Source organism: Hyperolius riggenbachi, chromosome 2 (assembly GCF_040937935.1).
Source record: "Hyperolius riggenbachi isolate aHypRig1 chromosome 2, aHypRig1.pri, whole genome shotgun sequence".
Lineage (NCBI taxonomy): Eukaryota > Metazoa > Chordata > Amphibia > Anura > Hyperoliidae > Hyperolius > Hyperolius riggenbachi.
Window position 1 is genome coordinate 44,307,288 of NC_090647.1, and position 23,235 is coordinate 44,330,522.

At 49.2% G+C, this 23,235-nt stretch overlaps 1 long non-coding RNA gene across 2 annotated transcripts in view; it reads left to right on the forward strand.

Annotated features, from left to right (window-relative positions):
- The window catches only part of LOC137543670 (uncharacterized), a 111,811-nt gene that overhangs the window by 61,367 nt on the left and 27,209 nt on the right, over positions 1 to 23,235 (forward strand). For both annotated transcript variants that reach the window (XR_011025563.1, XR_011025564.1), the window contains one exon: positions 3,747 to 3,946. This is a non-coding gene — a long non-coding RNA (uncharacterized lncRNA). The remainder of the gene's footprint in view (positions 1 to 3,746; positions 3,947 to 23,235) is intronic.

The following is a 23,235-nucleotide window of genomic DNA, read 5'->3' on the forward strand; positions in this document are numbered from 1 at the left end:
GAATGGGTCAGCCACGCCTTTTGGGAAAAAATGCGTGCAGCGTGCGTTCCCGGACCGCACTGGTCCAGAACGCATGCAGTGTAAACATCAGACAGTGCAGTCTATGCACTGTCTGATGTCCTGCGTGTCGGCCTCCCGCACGCAATGCTGAAATCCGGACGGCAACACGTGCAGTGTGAACAGGGCCTCACAGTGAAGAAGGGCTGCAGTTTACATTTTCCCAGGGAAATCTGTTTTTTACTCCACTAAGTTTTTGTAACCTTGACACACAGTTACTCAATGACCAAGTTTGTGAGTTTTCGGGTTCCTGGCATCAAAATTGTGTGAATGGAAGCAGTTATCCAGCAAAGAAATCTGACTTTTTGTGGCTCCGCCCTTTTAGTGAATTTGTACCCCAGTCACTTAATGACGTAATGACTGTAGAAGGTTTGAGGCCTGTGCCATTAACAGTATAAGAATGGCAGCAGTTTCAATATTCCTCTTGAAAATCAATAGGTGAATTTTGATTGGCTGTTGTAGGCTCCACCTATTTTCCTGAATATTAATCCCAGTCACCCAGTGACCAACTGCAAAGTTTGAGAACCCTGCTATTGCCAGTGTAAGAATGGCTGCAGTTTACATTTTCACAGTAAACTGTGTTTTTGGCTCCGCCCACTTTTCGTAACCTTGACACACACTCAATGACCAAGTTTGTGAGCTTTCAGGTTCCTGGCATCAAAAATTTGTAAACACTGGTTCGCATGACAGCCGGGGGCCCCAGCCTCTCTCACTTGCTGGGGCCCCCAAACCACCATGCGATACCCAGAGGGAAATGTGGGCGAGCCCTGGCTCTCTCACCTCCAGGTACTTCACCCCCATCACCTCTAAACTGAATGCAAACTGCAACACACACAATTGCTCACTACCAGTTCAGGCAATTTCCTACCTCTATCTGGCCAGCAGGCACCCCCAGTCAGCCAATCAGGTGTACGGTCATACACCCTTTGCCATCAAAAATTTGTGAAAGGAAGCAGTTTATCCACCAAGGAAATCTGATTGGCTGTTTGTGGCCCCGCCCCTTTAGGGAATTGGGACCCCAGTCACCCAATGACCTACTGTAGCAAGTTTGAAGCCTCTGCCATTAACAGTGTAAGAACGGCAGCAGTTTCAATATTCCCCTTGAAAATCAATAGGTGGATTTTGATTGGCTGTTGTAGGCTCCATCCACTTTCCTGAATATTAATCCCAGTGGCCAAGTGCAGCAAGTTTTAAAACCCTGAGATTAACCGTCTAAGAATGGCTGCAGTTTACATTTTCCCACTGAAAATGAATGGTTGAAATTTGATTGGATGTTTTATGCTCCGCCCACTTTTCCTGGATTTGTAACCTCCATCACCAAGTGACCAACTGTGCCAAGTGTGGGGACTCTGGCTTGATTACTGTGAGAATGGCAGTCTTTTCCATTGACATGAATGGGTGAAATCTGATTAGCTGCTTGTAGCTCGGCCCAGGTGGGCAGGGTGGGACACGATACCCCCAGAACATATCATCCCAGGTAGTAAGGGATCTGTATACCAAGTTTCGTTCAAATCGGTGAAGGTGTTTTTGGTGATACACACACACACACAAGCACGCGCGCGCGCGCGCACACACACACACACACACACACACACACACACGATTTTATATACATATAGATTGCTGTATATTAGTATGTAGCCATGCTCCCCAGTGATGTTTAGCCTAGGCTGTGATGTCACACATTTTTCTTCCCCAGAGCACTCTGGGAGATCATGTAATGTACCTGGTTACTAGGGATGGTCCGAACTGCTGATTTCCGATTTCGTGGAAATTCCGATTGCCGCCAATGCCGATTACCAGTTCCGTGGGTTTCTGATTTCTGTATTCCAATTTCAGAGGAGTCTTTTTTTGGTCTTTTTTTGCATTCTCTGATCGGCTAAATACTTCTGAGTTGACTCTCCATTCTCTGATTGGTCCGATGCTTACAAGTTCTGTGATTGGGCTAAAATTACAGAATTGTAGTAATGGGGTATTTCTGATGAAATCTGATTTCCGATTTCTGGGGAGGTTTTTTTGGGTCATTTTTGGCATTCTTTGATTGGCCAAATAGTTCCAAGTCTGCATTCTCTGGTCCATTGTTTCCAAGTTCTGTGATTGGGTGAAAATTACCAAATTGCTGTAATTTCCATTGAAATCCAATTCCCAAGTTCTGGTTTCTGATTTCTAGCGTCCACGCTGGCTCCAGGCCTGGTGCAGGACAGGAGTACCTTCTGTAACCCTCGGACACTGGCTGTAACGATTGGTGTCAGCAAGAACAGATTTTCTGATTATTGGTGATCTGCAGTATCACCAATAATACAGATGCTATACCTGATTATGTAGTGATCTGCAGAATCACCAATAATGCAAGTATAGCGAGACACAGGACAATCAGATGTAAAGATAGGTGTTTGGTGCAACAGTAATACAACGTATACTGATCACCCGAGGAGCAGTTGATTTAGACTGCACTGCAGCCGATGATCACCTGAGGAGCAGGTGATTAACACCGTACTGCAGCTCCTAATCACCAGTGGAGCGGGTGACTAAGAGTGTACTGTAGCTACTGGTCACCTGAGGAGCAGGTGATTCAGACTGTACTGCAGCTACTGGTCACCTGAGGAGCAGGTGATTCAGACTGTACTGCAGCTACTGGTCACCTGAGGAGCAGGTGATTCAGACTGTACTGCAGCTACTGGTCACCTGAGGAGCAGGTGATTAAGACTGTACAGAGAATCCCTCACCAGGGACTTGGCTCACTGGTGAGGGCAGGAGAGTCAGACAAGCAGATTCGGCAACACACTGACAGATACGGTACAAAGATAGAAGGCTAAATCAGAGTAGTGTTCAGGCTGAGTCGGCTAAATCAGAGTAGTGTTCAGGCTGAGTCGGCAACAGGATTAGATAGGCAGAAGCACAGAATCAGTAAGCAGAAGAGTAGTCAAGGCTAGCAGAAGGTCATAACAAGTAATACAATTCAATTAGTACTTTAGCTATCCACAGAAACTGACTAAGTGTGGATCCCCAGCTCCTGCTGGTTCTAGCACACTTTGGGATTTGACTAAGGTCTGAGTGTTAACACATAGCATTTGCAACAGCAGACGAGGAGCTACTGACAGGCATGTCCTATATATACTGAGAGCGCCCCACAGCGCCGCCCCAGTCACTCAGCCAATCAGGAGCACTGCTGGAGTCAGCTGACTGGCCGATCAGATGACTCACCTTCTATTCGCATAAAGGTCCTGTCGCCTGGCGCGCACGCGTAGCCCTCAGTCTATGTGCGACTGAAGGACCAGGCAAGACTCCACCATGTGATAGCGTGGCGGAGGCCGCCGGCTGAGATGCGGAGACAGCCGCCATGCCGCTCACCGCAGCGGCGGCATCTCCGCTATCCATTACACTGGCTCTGAAAAACGTACAGAGCACAGACAGTAACAAATAAAAAAGATAAATAGCGGGCAACTTCTTTATGCTTCATTTTATTTGTACATGCATTAACTTTTTTTAAGCAAATTTAATTTTTGATTCACTTTTACAATAACTACCCCGCAGCAAGCAAACTACAAACGCATACGTCTCTAAGTAAAACGATTTACATGTTATAATTAATTAACAGCATTTTGTTGTGTTTAGAACGAATTCCACCGCTGATTTGTCGTTTTTCTAGTGGCCTAAAGTAATAATTTGTTTATGGTTTTGCCTTCCAGCCCATACATCTGTCACATTTCCCACCGCCGGGGCTGCCAGTCGCCGCCGTCTCGCTCGGCCATTATAGCGGATGTTATTTGCGGATGTCGAGGCTGGAGAAGGAGGGGGATGGAAATGACTCTCCTGATTTTCGAGAGACATCTGTTGTGATGGGCTGTGATACGATTGGCTTGAGAGTTTGCTTGCTCTGGCTTTTATGGTAATGTATTCATGTGTTTATGCTTTAGCTGGGATTCGGAGTACTGAACACATTTTTCGCCTGCCATTATATGGTCTGCGGAGTAGTTGTAAAACATTAGTGGCAAGATGGGAAGTTACAGGGACCCGTTTACTTTCCTACGGATGCTATTTACCAGCATCTACAGAATGAGGAGGCTGCTATTTATATAAACATGAATATAAATGCAGCTGAGAAATATAGGCTCGCTCTTTGTTCCTCCTCCTTGCCTTTTCTTTTTTCCTATTCACATTTTCTTTTGTTTTTGCTCATTTTTTTAATTCTTTCTATCTACCTTGGCTTGCCTTGCCTGGTCTTCCCTTCAGGGTTGACTCAAGTCACAATGACCTGGGGGCCCCTCCTGACCCCTCACCACCCAAAGCAAATTCACCCCACACGGACCCTGAGCAGTAAAAAGCTTGGCAGTTTTCTCCAAGGAGATAGTGTTGTCCGGATCATGAACGATTCGGATCTTTGATCCGGATCTTTTTTGTGAGGCGAATCATCCGGATCATCACAAGGAGTGATTTGGCTCACAGTGAGGAACTGCAGCTTCTGCTGAGCTGCGAAGAGTTAGGGAAGAGTTAGGGACTCGGGAGTGAGAGAAGCAACTCAGCTCACTGAGGGTGAGGGATCAGGTTATAACAGCATAAGCAGTAGAGGCATCTCTTTGGTTACAAAGTTAATAACTCCTGGTCTCACACGCCCACTATCACTGCTGGCCAGGCCTTGTGTCCTCACACAGCCACTATTATATATATATATATATATATATATATATATATATATATATATAGTTTGGCATACTGGGAGCTGTATCCCCCCCCCCCCCCATAGACACACATATAAGGCTTGGGAGGCATGGTGGGAGTAGTGATGCTCAAATACCCCTTTTCAAAATTCGAGTTAGGTCGAATTCGAATAGTAAATTATTCGAGGTCAGTCGAATATTCGAGTCGAATAATTTTTACTATTCGATTCGACCTCGGACTTCGAGCTCACTATTCGAGTCGGTATTCGAGCTCACTATTCGAGCTGACTATTCGAATTGGCCTTAAATAGCTTCCCAACACTTGTTTTGAGGGTTAATGATGCAAGAAACATATTTTTTTCCAAGTGACAACAGCAAGTGATTATGTGGGGATGTTCCTTTAAAAAAAAAAAGGTGAAAAGAGAAGTTGTGTCCAGAATTTTGTTCAGTACTGTATATACTTCTTCTTCTTCTTCTTCTTTATCTTCTATATCTTCTTCTTCTTCTTCTATATCTTCTTCTTCTTCTTCATCTTCTTCTTCTTCTTCTTCATCTTCTTCATCTTCATCTTCTTCATCTTCTTCTTCATCTTCTTCATCTTCTTCATCTTCATCTTCTTCATCTTCTTCTTCATCTTCTTCATCTTCTTCATCTTCATCTTCTTCATCTTCTTCTTCATCTTCTTCATCTTCTTCATCTTCATCTTCTTCATCTTCTTCTTCATCTTCTTCATCTTCTTCATCTTCATCTTCTTCATCTTCTTCTTCATCTTCTTCATCTTCATCTTCTTCATCTTCTTCTTCTTCTTCTTCTTCTTCTTCATCTTCTTCTTCATCTTCTTCATCTTCTTCTTCATCTTCTTCATCTTCATCTTCTTCATCTTCTTCTTCATCTTCTTCATCTTCTTCTTCTTCTTCTTATTCATCTTCTTCATCTTCTTCTTCTTCTTCTTCATCTTCTTCATCTTCATCTTCTTCTATATCGTCTTCTTCTTCACTTATTTCTCTTTTCATTTTTTTTTTTTTAAAGAAATGCAGCTATTTTTGAGCGTAACAACAAATAGCTGGTGGCGCACGCATGTTGGAAGCGCCATTGTATGTGCTCCCTGGCAGTGGAAACACACAGACAGCAGGAGGTAAATTTAGCAGCAGGAGGAGGAGGATGAGTGTGTGGCAGCATGCAGTCAATGAGGCAGGCAGCGTGACATAATAGCCCTGGTACCTAGCGGTGATACCAGGGCCGTAAATAAACACAACAGGAGGTCCCAGACAGCGGTCGTGCAGCCCACATTGTGTCCAATACACAACTGGGACAACACAGTTTTCAACCCGGGCACCTCAGAAAAATTAAACCTTTTTTTGTAATGGTTTTGTAGTTTTGGTTTTACAACCAATTACACAGATATATAGCTATTTTTTGACGTAATAGCTGGTGGCAGAGTGGCAGCAGAAGGTAAATCTGTGTACCCTGGCGGTGGGAAACACAGACAGACAGCAGCAGCAGCAGGAGGAGGAATGGAGGAGAGTAATTATGTGAGCAGCTATTGTTTGACGTAATAGCTGGTGGCAGTGTGGCAGCAGAAGGTAATTCTGTGTACCCTGGCAGTGGGAAACACAGACAGACAGCAGCAGCAGGAGGAATGGAGGAGTAGTGTGAGTGTGGCAGCAGGTAGGCAGCGTGACATAATAGCCCTGGTACCTAGCGGTGATACCAGGGCCGTAAATAAACACAACAGGAGGTCCCAGACAGCGGTCGTGCAGCCCACATTGTGTCCAATACACAACTGGGACAACACAGTTTTCAACCCGGGCACCTCAGAAAAATTAAACCTTTTTTTTTTTTTAATGGTTTTTTGGTTTTTGGTTTTACAACCAATTTAGCTATTTTTGGACGTAATAGCTGGTGGCAGAGTGGCAGCAGAAGAAGGTAATTCTGTGTACCCTGGCAGTGGGAAACACAGACAGACAGCAGCAGCAGGAGGAGGAATGGAGGAGTAGGCGAGCAGCTATTGTTTGACGTAATAGCTGGTGGCAGAGTGGCAGCAGAAGGTAAATCATCTGTGTACCCTGGCAGTGGGAAACACAGACAGACAGCAGCAGCAGCAGCAGGAGGAGGTATGGAGGAGCAGTGTGAGTGTGGCAGCAGGTAGGCAGCGTGACATAATAGCCCTGGTACCTAGCGGTGATACCAGGGCCGTAAATAAACACAACAGGAGGTCCCAGACAGCGGTCGTGCAGCCCACATTGTGTCCAATACACAACTGGGACAACACAGTTTTCAACCCGGGCACCTCAGAAAAATTAAACCTTTTTTTTTTTTTAATGGTTTTTTGGTTTTTGGTTTTACAACCAATTTAGCTATTTTTGGACGTAATAGCTGGTGGCAGAGTGGCAGCAGAAGAAGGTAATTCTGTGTACCCTGGCAGTGGGAAACACAGACAGACAGCAGCAGCAGGAGGAGGAATGGAGGAGTAGGCGAGCAGCTATTGTTTGACGTAATAGCTGGTGGCAGAGTGGCAGCAGAAGGTAAATCATCTGTGTACCCTGGCAGTGGGAAACACAGACAGACAGCAGCAGCAGCAGCAGGAGGAGGTATGGAGGAGCAGTGTGAGTGTGGCAGCAGGTAGGCAGCGTGACATAATAGCCCTGGTACCTAGCGGTGATACCAGGGCCGTAAATAAACACAACAGGAGGTCCCAGACAGCGGTCGTGCAGCCCACATTGTGTCCAATACACAACTGGAACAACACAGTTTTCAACCCGGGCACCTCAGAAAAATTAAACCTTTTTTTTTTTTAATGGTTTGTTTGGTTTCGGTTTTGCAACCAATATAGCTATTGTTTGACGTAATAGCTGGTGGCAGAGTGGCAGCAGAAGAAGGTCATTCTGTGTACCCTGGCAGTGGGAAACACAGACAGACAGCAGAAGGGCAGTACACAGCAGCCCACTGTAGGTGTAAAATGTGTGGCTGCAGGCGACGTAATAGTCAAAGTGAACCAGGCTGGCTTAGTGAGCAGGAGCCAGGAGGTGGTAAAGGGTGGTAAGGCACATTAACGATGGTTCCGGCAGCCAGTTCATGTCCCCCTCTCGCCGACAACAGGGGCCAGGAACTCGCCTTCCACCCACGCCTGGTTCATCTTGAGAAACGTCAGTCTGTCCACAGACTTGTGAGACAGACGTGAGCGTTTCTCGGTGACCACGCCACCAGCTGCACTGAAGCAGCGCTCGGACAGCACGCTGGAAGGGGGGCAGGACAGCACTTCCAGGGCGTACTGCGCTAGCTCGCTCCAGATCTCCATGCGCTTGACCCAATACTCCATGGGATCAACAGGGGCATCGCTGTCAAGCCCGCTGTACGACCCCATGTAGTCAGCCACCATGCGGGTCAGGCGCTGGCTGTGACCGGAGGAGGATGCTGCTGCATGCAGACTCCTCTCTAGTCACTGCTGCCGGAGCCTCTACAGTCCTGTAGAGCTCGTGGCTGAGAGACAGCAGGTCTGTGGGGCGCTTGCTGCTGCTGGATGCAGGCACCTGCTGCTGCCTCTGTGCTGGCTGCTGGACAGTGGGGGTGGAAGGCTGGGGGAAGGCTTCCTCCAAGCGCTCAACAAGGGCCTGCTGCAAGCTCCTTATTTGTTGCGCTGGGTCTCCTCCTGCAGGCGGCAGGAACTGGCTCAACTTCCCCTTGAGGCGTGGGTCCAACATCATGCTGATCCAGATGTCCTCCCTCTGCTTCATCTGGATCACCCTGGGGTCCCTGCGCAGGCACGCCAGCATGTGCGCTGCCATTGGGAAGAGGCGGGCCACGTCTGCTGGCACATCGACGTCAGTGCTGTCCTCATCCTCCTCCTCTGCCGCCTCATCCTCTCTCCACCCCCGCACCAACTCAGCTGCGCTGTGCTGATCCCCCTCATCAGCAGCCAGGTCAGGGACCTCCACCAAGTCCTCCTCCTCCTCCCCCTCAGAGGTGGACTGCGCAGCTGGTTGCCGCTCCTGCTGGTCCAAGGCTGCCGCTCCCTGTTCCAGCAAACCATCGAGGGCCCTGTTCAGCAGAGAAACCAGGGGCACCCACTCGCAGACCATAGCATGGTCCCTGCTCACCATGTTTGTGGCCTGCAGGAAGGGAGCCAGCACAAAGCACACCTGCTGCATGTGCCTCCAGTCATCATCGGGGACGATGGACGGGATGTTGCTGGTCTTGTCCCTTCTCCGAGCGGCGGAAACAGTGGCCAGGGCAAGGTACTGGTTGACAGCGTGCCTCTGTTCAACCAGACGCTCCAACATCGCCAGGGTGGAGTTCCAGCGAGTCGGAACGTCAATGATCAGCCGATGGCGTGGCAGATCCAGCTCCTTTTGCACGTCTTCCAGGCTCGCACAGGCTGCAGCCGAGCGCCGGAAGTGACGCACAACATTCCTTGCCGTTTCCAGCAGTTCGCCCATCCCCTGGTAGGTGCGCAGGAACTTCTGCACCACCAGGTTCAGCACGTGGGCAAGACAGGGGATGTGGGTCAGGTTTCCCCTGTCTATGGCAGCAACCAGATTGGCCCCATTGTCGGACACCACCTCTCCGACTCTGAGGCCTCTGGGGGTCAGCCAAATCCTCTCCTGCTCCTGGAGTTTGGCCAACACGTGGGCTGCCGTCAGCTTGGTCTTCCCAAGGCTGACCAAGTGCAGCAGCGCTTGGCAGTGGCGGGCCTTCACGCTGCTGCTGAGGCGGGGGGTTTGGCCAGGTGTGGCGGAGGATGGCAGAGGATCGGAGGAACCCGCTGCAGTTCCCCTGACCCTGCGGGGTGGCACCACCCACTGTGTTGCTGCTGCTGCTGCTGCTGTGCCCGCTGCTGCTCTCCCATCCTCACCCCCTTCCACCAAGCTGACCCAGTGGACAGTGAAGGACAGGTAGCGGCCTGTCCCGAAGCGGCTGCTCCAGGAGTCCATGGTGACGTGGACCCTTTCACCAACCGCGTGCTCCAGCCCTCGCTCCACATTGGCCATCACAAAGCGGTGCAGTGCTGGAATGGCCTTGCGGGAGAAAAAGTGTCTGCTGGGGAGCTGCCAGTCTGGGGCTGCACAAGCAAGCAGCGCCCGCATGTCGCTCCCCTCCTGCACGAGCGTGTACGGCAGGAGTTGGGAGCACATGGCCCGTGCCAGCAAGCCGTTCAGCTGCCGCACGCGACGGCTGCTGGGAGGCAGAGCCCTAACCACCCCCTGGAAGGACTCGCTCAAAAGGCTCTGGCGTGGCCTTTTGCTGACACGGGAATCACCAGACACAGCGGAGGAGGCCACTGAGGACTGGCTGCCAGAACAGGCCTCAGTGTCGGCGGCAGGAGTTGCAGAGGGGGGAGGAGCAGTGCGTTTCCGCACTCCTGCTGGTGCTGCTGGAGGAGCAGGAGGGCGGGTGGCTGCTGTTGCTGCTGCTGAAGGCTGTGCAGTGATGGGTGTGGTGCCACTGCCAGCACCAGATGCCTTCAGCCTCTGGAACTCCTCATGCTGGTGGAAATGTTTAGCCGCAAGGTGGTTGATCAGCGAGCTGGTGCTGAACTTTAAGGGGTCTGCACCTCTGCTCAACTTCCGCTGACAGTGGTTGCAAGTGGCGTACTTGCTGTACACAGTGGGCATGGTGAAAAAGCGCCAGATTGGTGACAGAAACATCCCCCTACGGCATGGAAGCGCTGCTGCCTGTCTCCCTGTGGTGGTTGGGGGGGGGGCTTGGGTGCGGCTGGTGGTGGTACTGGCTGATGCTGCTGCTGCTGCTGCTGAGCCTGAGACACCAGCAGGCTGTGGGTCGCTGCCAATGCTTGCAATGATGCGCCTCCTTGCAAGGCCCACAAGCGCATCCTCCTCCTCCTCCGAGCTGCTGAGGACGACATCCCCTGGAGGTGGTGGCACCCAGTCTCTGTCTGTCACCGGGTCATCAACATCATCCTCCCCCTCCTCAAACATGTCCTGCTGGGATGATGACCCCCCAAACTCCTCTCCTGATGCATGGATGGGCTGCTTGACTGTCGCCACAGTCTTGCTGTCCAATCCCTCATCCCCCAAAGTGCCCATCAGCATCTCCTCCTCCAAATCGCCAACAACAGCAGACAATTGACTCATCATGCCTGGGGTCAAAAGAGTGCTGAATGACAGGTCGGCGACTGACGGTGAACTGGCCTCCTCCCCAGACCCTGCTGGGCGGCTTCTGCGAACAGGGGTGGTGGTGGTGGTGGTGGTGAGGGTGGAGGCCTCGGATGCAGAGCTGATGGCGGGCTGCTCATCCTCCGTCATGAGTTGCACCACAGTGTCTGCATCCTTTTCCTCAATGGGACGTTTCCGACCCGGCTGGAGGAAAATCGGAGCAGGTGCTACACGCTGCTGCTGCTGTGTCTCTGCAGCGTGAGTTGCAGATGCTCCTGCTGGGCGGCGCCCAAGGCGTCCACGGCCAGTGGCTATGGGAGGAATGTTAGCCACTGACGCTGCTGCTGCTGCTGCGGAACTGTGCATGGTGGCGCGCCCGCGGCCGCGGCTTGCCACAATGCTGCTCCCTCTCCTCCTGATTCCCTTGCTGCCCTTCCCCTTGCCCAAACCGCGCTGGCTGCCACTTCCAGACATCTTCAATGTTTTGGGCGTATAGACAAAAGTTTTTTAAAAGGGCGGGTGAAAAGTGGGGTACTTTAATGGAGTGGGTTGGTTGGTGAGGTGACTGAGTGAGTGTCCCCTAGTACAGTAAGTAAGTAGTAACAGTCAGGAAGTACAACTAGCAGTTACAATAATCAGTAGTAATCACAAGTAAATTTAGTGTGTGTACACTCAGACAGTGAGTGCACGCAGGCAGGAGCTAGTAGCCTATGAACACAGTGACTAAGTGTCCTAGACTCCTAGTACAGTAAGAGTAAGTAGTAGCAGTAAGAAGAACTAACTAATTACAATAATCAATCAGCGATCAGAAGGAAATGGAGTGTGGGTGTGTGTACACTCAGACAGTGAGTGCACGCACGCAGGAGCTAGTAGCCTATGAACACAGTGACTGAGTGTCCTAGACTCCTAGTACAGTAAGAGTAAGTAATAACAGTAAGTAGAACTAACTAATTACAATAATCAATCAGCGATCAGAAGGAAATGGAGTGTGGGTGTGTGTACACTCAGACAGTGAGTGCACGCAGGCAGGAGCTAGTAGCCTATGAACACAGTGACTGAGTGTCCTAGACTCCTAGTACAGTAAGAGTAAGTAGTAACAGTAAGAAGAACTAACTAATTACAATAATCAATCAGCGATCAGAAGGAAATGGAGTGTGGGTGTGTGTACACTCAGACAGTGAGTGCACGCACGCAGGAGCTAGTAGCCTATGAACACAGTGACTGAGTGTCCTAGACTCCTAGTACAGTAAGAGTAAGTAATAACAGTAAGTAGAACTAACTAATTACAATAATCAATCAGCGATCAGAAGGAAATGGAGTGTGGGTGTGTGTACACTCAGACAGTGAGTGCACGCAGGCAGGAGCTAGTAGCCTATGAACACAGTGACTGAGTGTCCTAGACTCCTAGTACAGTAAGAGTAAGTAATAACAGTAAGTAGAACTAACTAATTACAATAATCAATCAGCGATCAGAAGGAAATGGAGTGTGGGTGTGTGTACACTCAGACAGTGAGTGCACGCAGGCAGGAGCTAGTAGCCTATGAACACAGTGACTGAGTGTCCTAGACTCCTAGTACAGTAAGAGTAAGTAATAACAGTAAGTAGAACTAAATAATTACAATAATCAATCAGCGATCAGAAGGAAATGGAGTGTGGGTGTGTGTACACTCAGACAGTGAGTGCACGCACGCAGGAGCTAGTAGCCTATGAACACAGTGACTGAGTGTCCTAGACTCCTAGTACAGTAAGAGTAAGTAGTAACAGTAAGAAGAACTAACTAATTACAATAATCAATTAGCGATCAGAAGGAAATGGAGTGTGGGTGTGTGTACACTCAGACAGTGAGTGCACGCACGCAGGAGCTAGTAGCCTATGAACACAGTGACTGAGTGTCCTAGACTCCTAGTACAGTAAGAGTAAGTAATAACAGTAAGAAGAACTAACTAATTACAATAATCAATTAGCGATCAGAAGGAAATGGAGTGTGGGTGTGTGTACACTCAGACAGTGAGTGCACGCACGCAGCAGCTAGTAGCCTATGAACACAGTGACTGAGTGTCCTAGACTCCTAGTACAGTAAGAGTAAGTAATAACAGTAAGTAGAACTAACTAATTACAATAATCAATCAGCGATCAGAAGGAAATGGAGTGTGGGTGTGTGTACACTCAGACAGTGAGTGCACGCAGGCAGGAGCTAGTAGCCTATGAACACAGTGACTCAGTGTCCTAGACTCCTAGTACAGTAAGAGTGAGTAAGTACAAGTAGTAACAGTAAGTAGAACTAACTAATTACAATAATCAATCAGCGATCAGAAGGAAATAGAGTGTGTGTTGTGTGTGTACACTCAGACAGTGAGTGCGCACACGCAGGAGGTAGTAGTAGCCTATATGAACAGTGACAGTGAGTGTCCCTACGGGTACAGTAAGAGTAAGTAGTAAGTAAGTACAACTAACAATAATCAAACAGTAATGAGAAGGAAATAGAGTGTGTGTACACACAGACAGTGAGTGAGTGCACACACGCAGGAGCTAGCTAGTAGCCTATAAACAGTGACAGTCAGTGAGTGTCCTACTCCTAGTACAGTATAACTACAATACTATTAGTAAAGGACAGCAGAAATACTGGTATAGAATATGAGAGAAATAAACAGAGGACAGCTGCCCACAGAGGCAAGGCCCCCCTGAGGCCTAAACCTGTAAGCTTGCAGCAGCTGCCTGCAGTTCTCTAATGTAACACACAAGCTACTAACTAAAATACAATGTCTATCTAACTAACAACAATATAGGTGTATATGGCAGGTGTAGGTGAGCAAAAACGCTAGGTAAATGACCACAATAGAGCACTTGCTAAGCCAAAGCACAAAGGAGCAACCCTCTCTCTGTACAAGTCTCAGGCAAGCATGGAAAAACCGAACATGGCGGCCGCTATTTATAGGGTAGGGGCTGGCCAGGGTCCCCCTCTGTGATTGGCTGCCGTCAGAGGGCCTGGGAGCCCTCTGATTGGCTCTAAGGACATCAATCTGGGCTATGACGCTATTCGAGCTCGGTACCGAGCTCGAATAGCGCTGGGTGGCTCGAATAGCTCGAATAGTGAATGGGCTATTCGAGTGTACTCGGATAGCCCATTCGAATAGCTCCAGCTATTCGGAGCTCGAATACCGAGCTCGAATAGCTGAAAAAGAGCTCGAATATTCGAACTACTCGAATATTCGAGCTCTGCTGAGCACCACTGGGTGGGAGTTGTATTCCCCTCGCCTCCACCCTCTTGCCCTGGATCTCCAGGCTCTTCATACTGAAGTCCACCCTGATGGCGTTGGCCTGTCTCTCCACAAACACGCCGCTCTTGAACTTCTGCACGACGTACGTCTTCCCGACCCCGGCATCCCTGACCAGAACCAGCTTAAACAGGAAGTCATACACATCGTCCGACTCCAGCGGGGGCTGCATGCCGGGGGCCCGGGAGCATGGGAGCGCACCACGTGACGTGTGCCGACACTGCGGAACTACAGCGGCAGCTTTACAGAACACCCAGCATGCTCAGGGAGAATCAGATGGGCAGGCCATAAAATGTTAACTCTTGACTGTTACTTAAAGGGAAGGTTCGCGCAGACTATAAACAACAAACTGCACTTACCTGGGGCTTCTTCCAGCTCCTGGTAGTCGATCGGTGCCCTTGCCGCAGCTCCTATCCCTCTCGGTGTCCAGTGATGAAGAAGCTGACCTCGCCAGGTCGGCTTCTGTGCGCTCCATGGCGGGGGGGTCACGTGGTGTAGGAACGTCATCGGGTCATCGGGATTGTACAGCGCTTGCGCAGTAGAGACCAGATGACGTCACTTACACCACGTGACTCGTGCCGTGGAGCGCACATGAAGCCGGCCCGGAAACCGCTGGACACCGGGAGGGAGAGGAGCTGCGGCGAGGGCACCGATCGACTACCAGGAGCTGGAAGAAGCCCCTGGTAAGTACAGTTTGTTTTTTATAGTCTGCGCAGATCTTCCCTTTAACTCTAGAGGGGATAAGGCCCCTTGCTTGCTAAACCTCTCTCTTTAGGTGGGGAAAGGTTATCTTATCATCCTGCAGGAGTCTACATATCATGTCTTAAAACAGAACTAAAAGTAAACTATATCACTGAAGTTGACACACAGCTTGCTATACTAGCAGCCCGGATTGAACAGAATGTACAGTGCAGGGAAAGTCCTGTGCTGCTAGTCATTTCACCCCCAGTCTGCTTCCCTAGTAAAATGATTCAAAGATTCGGATCAAAGATCCGGATCTTTTCAATGATCCGATTCGAATGATCCGAATCCTTTAAAAGATCCGGACTTCCCATCTCTACAAGGGGAGGCGGGGCAGGAAGTCGAGGGATGTGACTCCTCGGTTGACTACAATTTTTTTTTACTAGGAGACTGAAGGATTTTTAAAATTTCTCCGGAGAATCGCTTTCAGGTTCACTCGGACCGAGGACTTTTTCTTTAAATCAACAAATTCAAAATACAACAATCTCTCCCGGAGAAGGTCGTCTCTATTTCAAAGCACAATAAACATGCCTATCTATTGAATTATTTGACTTTTGTTATAGCAGAATTCATCACGGGTGCTTAGTCACATTCATAAGAAACTTTACAAGCTCGGTTTTGTTTGATAACTTTCTAGTTGTTATTTACTCACATTGTTACAGACGCTAACGCGTCTCGATGTTTTTACTCATGCGTCCGAAGGGACCAAAACGATTTCTGACACAATCATCAATCATGTCAGTTAGTAAATGACACAGAGGGGCTCCAAACAAGTTTTCCTCTTAAACAATGTCGTCTACCAGTTGTAGCAACCTCTTGAAGACAAAAGGGGATTGTACAGCCTCGTTCCTCGTAAGGAAATAAAGGATACAACTGTAACTTCAGAACTAAGGAGACAACTGAATTGATGGCATGATTAACTGGAAGGCGATGGGGGAAATAATGGCTGAACAAAAAAAAAGTGAATTGGAAGGGGGATAGGAGTATTAAAAATAAAATAGGACATGAGGCTGGCACAGTAAATGGATGTCCGTTGGGACGGTTTGAATGACAGCAGTAAAAGACAGGTATTTCTTGAAAGCCACAGGGAAGCGGCCAACAAAATGAGTAAACATGGAAGTTTCTGTAGTCGGGGACTTCTTTTTTTTTAATCAGCTGTCTGGAGATTTGAAATGTTGTCTAGCAACAAATGGAAGACCTTGGTGACTGTGACATCAATGTCACAGAATCTGGAGGCACACTTTTTATATACTTAAAAGGAAACTCTACTATTGTTAAAAACTAATATATATATATATATATATATATATATATATATATATATATATATATATATATATGTGTGTGTGTGTGTGTGTGTGGATATGCCAACTCCCCTCCTTCCATACACACACATAAACTCCCATGCTTTTAGCTTGCAAAGTAGGCCAAAAGCCATGATGTTGTGTCTGAAGATCAGGAGTAGAGATGGCTCGAACGGTTCGCCGGCAAGCGGTTCGCGTTCGCCCCCATAGTGCATCATGAGGGTCAACTTTGACCCTCTACATCACAGTCAGCAGGCACATTGTAGCCAATTGGGCTACACTGCCTCCTGGAGCCCCACCCCCCTTATAAAAGGCAGGCAGCGTCAGGCATTGGACTCACTTGTGTGCCTGCATTAATTAGAGAAGGGAAAGCTGCTGCAGACTCTCATAGTGAAAGCTTAGTTAGGCTCTTGTAGGTTTGTTAGCTTGCTCCTTGCTGATTCTTATTGCTAAAAAAAGCACCCCTCAATAGCTCTTTTGAGAGCTAATCTTGTTCTGGTGATCTATTTTTTTTTTTTTGTGTGCGTGTGTCCCACTGACACTTGTGTTGCGTAGACAGCCTTGGTAATTCCTATTGTGTGTGCCACTGCCAGGCCCAGCACATTCAGTGACTACCTGTGTGTGTGACAGGTGCACATTGTAATACCCATCACTGCATATAACTACCTGTTGTTCACTGTGCACCCACCTACCTACGTGAGTGCATGCAGTGTGATATACCACTCCGTACAAGTCAGTGTATACCTCTTACTTCATCCCCCCAATATGGACAAAATAAAAGGCAGAGGCAGGCCACCTGGCAGGTCTGTTCGAGGTCGCGCTGTCGTGATTTCGTGCGACCCTCGACCAAAGTACAGTGTTCAAAAGAAGGCTCGTGCCATCAACCCCCAATATTGTCAGACTCAGGATGTAGATGACTATTTAACACAGAACACCTCATCTTTCTCAGCTTCCACACGGAAGCTGCTCTGCTCCGAGCTTCCTGCTCTGATTCTGGCACCCCACTTAACACTCGGCCGCCACCGCCAAAGTGCCATCACCCCAAGGCTCAGCGGTGTGGAATTTTTTTTTGTGTGTCTGCCTCAGATTAGAGCAATGTCATCTGTACTCTCTGCCACCGAAAATTGAGCCGTGGAAAGACCAAGACCTGCGTAGGGACAACTACCTTACGAAGGCACATGATTACAAAGCACAATCTGCAATGGGATGACCACCTGAAGAAAAGCAGCACACAAAAGCAAAGCCACACACCGCAGTGGAAGATACCAGGCCGCAATTTTATCTAAAAAAAGGTGATACCTAAACTGTACCGTGATGTTGAAAGGCAAGTGGTACATCTCTGGCACACAGCGTTGGGTCAAGGGACCATCTGACCACGGATGCCTGGTCTGCAAAGCATGCTCAGGCCTGCCCAAAGACTAAGTCACCCACACAGCACCTCTGCCTGCAGGCCGCTTGACTGCCTTTTCCGCCACCACCAACAGGGTCCAGGACTCCAGGTGGATTCTTGAATTTTTAAGGCCGCTGCTAGCAGCAGCCGCTATACTAATTTTTCTGGTGCGTGTACATGCCTGCCTAATTTTTCTGGCTGCATTGCAGCTGCAACAACAAAACAAAAGGCATGTACATGTGCCAATTCCCCTTCGTGATCATTACCTTGCCGCGGTGAAGGGGCTTGTGTATCACAATGAAGCAATGACAGCCGGCTATATGAGTGTCTCGGGAGGGGGGCACACCCAAGATAATAAGGTCGTTGCTTCATTGTAGACAGACCAAAATTGATCAGCTGGACAGTCACTGTTGCTCTATCATTGAGCTACCACAGCCCGGTGACCATATGGGCTTGAAAACTGCCAAGGCCTGCACTCTCGCGATGGTGCGCACCAGTCCAGCACGACCGTCACTACACAAACAGCTGTTTGTGGTGCGTTACACAGTGAGTTTGATGTGTCAGTGCGAAGCAGTACTCTAATTACACTCCCTCATTGATGTATACACATGCAAGATGTTTGAAAGCACTTTAGGCCTGCAATTTAGCATGCAATGTGATTTCTGCCCTTAAAACATTGCTTTGTGTCAAATCCAGATTTTTCCCTGGGACTTTTGGCATCTATCCCACTCCGCCTTCCTCCAGGTGTTAGAACCCTTAAAACATCTTTTCCATCACTTTTGTGGCCAGCATAAATGTTTCTAGTTTTCAAAATTCACCTCCCCATTGAAGTCTATTGCGGTTCGCGAAAGTTTGCAGGAACCGAACTTTTGCGGAAGTTCGCGAACCCGGTTTGGGTTCGGGCCATCTCTAATCAGGAGCAGACCCTGTTGACCCAGTCACAGGCAGTAGGCATGGGCTCTCCCGGGGCATGAAATCTAAGTGGCTATGGGTCTTCACCAGAGCACCCTGCAAGGGATGATGGGCCACTACCCATACTGGGCAATGGGCTGCTTTGCTGCCTGGTGGCCACCAGGTCACGACCCCTGGGATTGCCCCACCTGTGACCAAGGAGAACAGGTGACGCTGCAGTGTGGAGATCTGTAGAAGTAGCACTGGAACAGCAGAATGACAGTGTACTGGAGGTCACTAGCCGAGGTCAGGGCAGGTGGATAGCAGGCAGAATCGAGGTCACTAGCCAAAGTTGGGGCAGGTGGATAACAGGCAGAACCAAGGTCAATAGCCGGGGTCAGGGCAGGCGGATAGGAGGCAGAATCGAGGTCACTAGCTGAGGTCGGGACAAGTGGATAGCAGGCAGAATCGAGGTCACTAGCTGAGGTCGGGACAAGTGGATAGCAGGCAGAATCGAGGTCACTAGCTGAGGTCGGGGCAGGCGGATAAACAGTGGAGTCGGGTAAACAAGCCAAGGGTGATGACGAAAGATCAGCCTGGAAATAGACTCAGTAGAGCAGGGATTCACCAGGGACAGGCTCATCCAGAACTGTCAGAACAAACAGCACTGTGGTTGTAAACAGGGGTGGTTTTATAGAGGAATTTGGCACCAAAGTGCGGCGCATGCGTACTAACGTACGCTGACCGCCCACACATCATATTCCAGAGCATTTCGCGTCCGCATGCATTACTTTACTCACCTGCCCCAGTGACCTTGCGTACACCTGCGCACTACGTGAGCTACCTGAAAACAGCCTCCACAAGGCAATAAAGCCACGAGATGTACTGGATGTAAAGATGCACGCATGAAGACGTGGGCTGGAACCAGGATGGTGAGTATGACACATGACCGGCCGGTGGCCTATCTCCACTTGTGTAACAATAGGGGATGTGACCCCTGGCGCCACGGGGGGGGGGGCCTTAGGGCCCGCTCAGGGACTTTTGTGGGGCAGGAGGGATCGCAGCATAAGAGGAGAGCGTGGCCGCAGATCGGTGGGGTGGGGGGACATTACCCTCCCTCACCTCGGGCTCTCCTCTCAGTGCTCCCTTCCTGCAATCATTGGTGACAGCAGCGGCGGCGGCAGGCAGGTCACATACCTTCTTCTCGCCTGAGGTTTTCCGATCTCTAAGAGCAACTTCCTGTTTACACAGGAAGTTGCATGAAGCTCTTAGAGATCGGAAGACCTCCGACGAGAAGGAGTTAATGTGTTCAGCCTGCCGCCGCTGCTGCCTGCCTGCTGCCACCAATGTATAACGATCGGTGTAACACAGAGAGGATTTGATTACCGGCGATCTGCAGTATCACCGAGAATGCAGATATATACCCGATTATAGATGATCTGCAGTATCACCGATAATCAGATATATCTCTAACCTCTGGACACCTGGGTAATATATGAGTGTTTTGATGCAACAGTAATACTTTGAGGAGAGCACCCGTACAGTGGGTGTAAGGCAATAGGAGGTACTGCCCAGAGAACAGATTCCTTCCAATGGCCTGAGGCTCCCCAAGGGGCGGAGCCAGGCTGAGAGTGGGAAGGACAGAACGTGAGTGACACCAGTGAGGGGGTGCCACTGACAGATCTGTGAACTATCTCTTAACAGGAGAGAGAGTTCTCGAGGTCGGACAGGCCAGGTCGTTAACACACGGACAGATAAAGTACAGAGACAGTATACAGATGCAGAATCCTAAGACCAGCAGAGTTTGGCAACAGGGAATCAGAAATGACAAAGGTACAGAATCAGAGATCAGAAGAATGGTCAGGAAAGCAGAAAGTCATAACAGATAATCAACAATGCCTAGGCTTGAGTGTGAGCTCCAAGATTCTCAACACTCCTGGAACTAGACTAGATAACAATAATAATACAGATGGTACAGAATTCCTAGACTAAGGTGTGAGTTCCTTGATCATCAACACCTTGGAAACTGGTCTAGATAATAATCACAGATAATAACAGAATTCCTAGACTAAGGTGTGAGCTCCATGATCATCAACGCCTAAGAAACTGGTCTAATAAACACAGATACTGACAGGGTCTGAGTGCTACCACGTAGTGATCGCAACGCCAGACACCAGAGAAATGACCAGCACCCAGTATATATACACCAGCGCTCTCCAGTGCCTCCCCTAAGTGCTGGACCAATGAAAGCTGCTGAATTTGTCAGCTGACCGGCTTGGTCAGCTGACCCCCTTCTGACTGTCATAAAGGCCCTGCCTCTCTGCACGCGGGCGCATCCTTCTGAACCTGTGTGGACTATCAGTCCCAGCCACACCAGACATGTGTTGTAATGTTTCTGCTGTGTTGGATGCGGAATCCGCCGCAGCGCTGTCTGTGCGTGCGGCGTTTTCTCCGCATTCAGCATTGCTAATAGGAGTAAGCCTATGCGTGCAACCTGCCGTGTCGGACGCGGAATCCGCCGCCCTGTTGTCTGGGCATGCGGCGGTTTCTCCGCGCTCCGACTGCGCGCCAGCTGCCATGTTGAACGTGGAATCCGCTGCCTTACTCTGAGTACTGGCGGCGGCTTTTCCGCGTTTCCTCACACAATGATTGTAGGAGGGGAGCGCTGAGAGGAGAGCCCGAGGTGAGGGGTGGGGGGAATGTCCCCCCTCCCCACCGATATGTTGCCACGCTCTCCTCTTATGCTGCGACCCCTCCTGCCCCACAGTCATTCTCTTTACTTGCTGTTTCTTTTTTTGTCATACTTGTTTTTATTTTTAGAAAGTACTGATTTCTCATGTTTTACAATATAAATAATAATACACCAAATATGATTATATGGGGGAGGGACAACCAGAACAGTAGTCCAAATCAGAAGGGTAGATATAACAGAGTCCCAATCAGTGTCTTTCCATGAAGCTTTAAGAAATAAACGAAGAAAATTGAAGAAGAGGAAGAATCTTGACTCGTAGGCGTAGGGTTTCAGTTGGAGATGTGGCAGATAAGTGGAGTCTAAATTCGGTGGGTGATAATGAGCTTCAGAGCCACCTTCCCGAGTCATTTGTAGAAATGGAGAAGCGGTAGGAGAGGAAGGAAAAGAGGGAGGCGGGAGGAAAAGATGGGCTTTACTTGCTGTTTCTGCCTGTGCCTGGTGCTGGAAGTTGCCTCACTTGGCAACATGGGTGGACCAGACCTGAGTACATAGTAATACAGTTGATACAAAAAGATACATATAGATAAGCCAAAGAGAAGGACCAAGGGACAATCTGTTGCCATCGGTGCCACTTTGCAGCGATATATCAATCAGACGCCCCACTAGTGTTGGGCGAACAGTGTTCGCCACTGTTCGGGTTCTGCAGAACATCACCCTGTTTGGGTGATGTTCGAGTTCGGCCGAACACCTGATGGTATTCGGCCAAACTGTTCGGCCATATGGCCGAACTAAGAGCGCATGGCCGAACGTTACCCGAACGTTCGGCTAGCGCTGTGATTGGCCGAACGGGTCACGTGTAATGTTGGGCGAACATCTAGATGTTCGGGTTCAGGCCGAACATGGCCGCGATGTTCGGGTGTTCGAGCCGAACTCCGAACATAATGGAAGTCAATGGGGACCCGAACTTTCGTGCTTTGTAAAGCCTCCTTACATGCTACATACCCCAAATTTACAGGGTATGTGCACATTGGGAGTGGGTACAAGAGGAAAAAAATTTAGCAAAAAGAGCTTATAGTTTTTGAGAAAATCGATTTTAAAGTTTCAAAGGGAAAACTGTCTTTTAAATGCGGGAAATGTCTGTTTTCTTTGCACAGGTAACGTGCTTTTTGTCGGCATGCAGTCATAAATGTAATACATATAAGAGGTTCCAGGAAAAGGGACCGGTAACGCTAACCCAGCAGCAGCACACGTGATGGAACAGGAGGAGGGTGGCGCAGGAGGAGAAGGCCACGCTTTGAGACACAACAACCCAGGCCTTGCATGAGGACAAGAAGCGTGCGGATAGCAATTTGCATTTTGTCGCCATGCAGTCATAAATGTAATACAGATGAGAGGTTCAATAAACAGGGACCGGAAACGCTAACCCATCACAGATGTTCATTGTTCATGTTACTTGGTTGGGGTCCGGGAGTGTTGCGTAGTCGTTTCCAATCCAGGATTGATTCATTTTAATTTGAGTCAGACGGTCTGCATTTTCTGTGGAGAGGCGGATACGCCGATCTGTGACGATGCCTCCGGCAGCACTGAAACAGCGTTCCGACATAACGCTGGCTGCCGGGCAAGCCAGCACCTCTATTGCGTACATTGCCAGTTTGTGCCAGGTGTCTAGCTTCGATACCCAATAGTTGAAGGGTGCAGATGGATTGTTCAACACAGCTATGCCATCTGACATGTAGTCCTTGACCATCTTCTCCAGGCGATCGGTGTTGGAGGTGGATCTGCACGCTTGCTGTTCTGTGTGCTGCTGTGCAAATTTTCCCACTCCAAGGACACTGCCGATACCATTCCCTTTTGGGCACTAGCTGCGGCTTGTGTTGTTTGCTGCCCTCCTGGTCGTCCTGGGTTTGCGGAAGTCAGTCTGTCGGCGTACAACTGGCTAGAGGAGGGGGAGGATGTCAATCTCCTCTCTAAAGTCTCCACAAGGGCCTGCTGGTATTCTTCCATTTTGACCTGTCTGACTCTTTCTTCAAGCAGTTTTGGAACATTGTGTTTGTACCGTGGATCCAGAAGGGTATAAACCCAGTAATTGGTGTTGTCCAGAATGCGCACAATGC